The following is a 2,596-nucleotide window of genomic DNA, read 5'->3' as shown; positions in this document are numbered from 1 at the left end:
CGAGTCTCGGTACTGGCAGGGATTGTAGGTGGGGGGAGTGAATGTACAGCGTTCTCTTCCACCCTCAATACCACGACTGAGGTGAGACCCTTGAGCAAGGCACCGAATCCCCAACTGCTCCCTGGGCGCCGCAGCCCACTGCTCCGGGTGTGTGTTCACTACTCACTGCTGTGTGTGTGCCCTTGGAGAGCACGAATTCCGAGTATGGGACATCACTTTCACACTTTCAGAAGGAAGACAATGCAAAGACTCTGTTTTTCCACAACCTGGCACTGCACAGCATCTTGTTGTCTTCAGAGCCATCTTTATCGTTCGGTTTCTGCATATACCTATTATTATTTACATACTACATGTGTGAATCAGTGGGCGGGGCCATAGGCGGAAATCCCTCCATCCGAGGGTTGTCCCCCCTAAAAATATGATTAAAAATCACGCTGTGCATTGTAAATAACAATGTTTTATACTTTAAATAATTGTGTAAGTAGTAAAACAACACAAACGGGGCAAAAATGCATTTTAAGTTTAGAAACATTTTGAGTCTCCCCCTCCCTTACCTCACAGTGCTTTGGTCCAAATGCCTGCTTTAATCTTTTACATCACCTACACACACACACACACGAGTCCGGTGAGAGAGAACAAAGCCAATAGTTGTGGAACTCCAGTAAGTAAGGCTGTCAAGGCTATTTTATTCACTTAAAGGTCACATATTTTAAACTTTTCTGGAGTTTTATTTTAAGTCTTGATGTCCTTAAGAATATATATTTGTGGTATAAGTACCAAAAACCATCTTAATGATTGGCGATGTAGTATTTGGTTTCTGCATTCTGTACTGTATTTTCCTGCGCTCAAACTTGCCAATCTAAAGGAGTGAAAAAAGCCAGGAAATTTCAGTTTTGACAATATGGGACCTTTAAACATTGGATGTAGTGATTATTTTCTCTTTATTACAGAGATGATGCCAATGTATTTTTCAGTGAGTCGCTATGTTAGCAATAATAACGTTACCTGCTTGACAGAAAGGGTTGCCAGATTTTCTCAACAAAACCCACCCAGTTGCTACTCAAAACTAGCCCAAATTAACCGCGTTTCGAGGGGGTCCCCCGGTAAAAAACACGTTCCGGGGGCTAAAATACACGTTATTGGGGTCGTTTCAACCCGCAGACATGAAAATAACCCGCGGCAACAGTGATAAAGTAGCCCAATTCCATGGGAAAACCGCAGACTTGGCAACACTGTGACGCATAGTAATATTATTTAACGGACGCGATCGCTGTCGCGGCTCGACAACAACAGCTTGAAGTGGTCTAATTTGGCATGGTCTCCCTGCTGCACTAATAGTAGTAAGGCTTTCCTCTGTGTATACATATCCTTACAAGTACAATTTTAGATGTATTATTTGTGTCCCCTTCAAAAATTGCTCTTGAGAAATTCTCTGTTTATTGTCCCCTCCAACTGTTAGATGAAATTTACACCCCTTGGCGGGGCTAAACAGGCAGTGCGGAGGCGTGTTTAGCCACACTATAACGTCATAAAGTGGCACATTCCACAACCTGTCGTTTTGGCAGATTGGCTTCAATATAAGCTGTTTTTAGACTAACAAGAAAGTTTTGAGGTCTGAAATGTACAGGATGTTTTAATAGTACAGTGACCTCTTATATGTCAAAAGATCAAGGGAATTTTGATTTGTCAGTTCATGACCCCTTTAAATCATAGTTCTTGGACAAGGCCTCAGCAGCCCCTCATGAATCACGCTGATGGATCTCTCTCTCTCTTGCTCTCTCGCTCCATGTTTTTGCATTCCAGAATTCTCAGTCTCTGTGTATACAGTTACTGTAGAAACCGGCACGCCGGTCCAATGAGAGATTCCAGATGGAGAATTCCAAACGACCTAGTACAGAGTCAAGGCATTGCCGGGAACGGAGCGCATCATATTCACACAAAAGCCGCACATCTTTGTTTAAGGCGATACTGCAGATGACGGGAGGATTCATTAACAGCTGAGAAATGTCTCTTTCTCGTTAAGATGTACAATTACTGTCTAATTGAGGCTGGCAAAGCATAAATAAACTCCGAGGTTACACTTGCTACTCCAATTTGCCTGCAGACGGATCTAGATCTTGACCGATTTCACAAATTTGATTTCACGTTTCACGCTTGTTTTCTTCTCCAGCTGGCAGACAATTGGCTGGTCAGGAACAGAATTGTGTGATTTCAGGGCTCATTTCCCAGACAATTCCTAAAAGAGATTTTAAAAACAGCTTGGGAAACACTTTGTATTTAACAAAACACCAACCCTTACTAACAGATATGGGCTGCAGCAGGAGAATCATTTTATTCCACAAAGGTCATGCTCAAAGGTTCAGCCCTCTGGAGACTTTGTCTCTGATGTTTCTCATTGAGGTCCAGGTGAAATAAAAATGGATACAAAAAAGTATTTCTCCTCCAGAGAAGAATCTGAGAGGAGGCGTAGAAACGTTTTGGGTTTAATACAAGTTAACATGTATGAACAGAATTTTTTGACATAACCAGAAAATATGATAATATATATATATTTATATATGTATGTATATATACTACAATTGTATATTAAAATTTT

The sequence above is a fragment of the Sinocyclocheilus rhinocerous genome, unplaced genomic scaffold, assembly GCF_001515625.1.
Source record: "Sinocyclocheilus rhinocerous isolate Xijiao unplaced genomic scaffold, SAMN03320098_v1.1 scaffold1956, whole genome shotgun sequence".
NCBI lineage: Eukaryota > Metazoa > Chordata > Actinopteri > Cypriniformes > Cyprinidae > Sinocyclocheilus > Sinocyclocheilus rhinocerous.
This window is presented reverse-complemented; position numbering follows the sequence as displayed.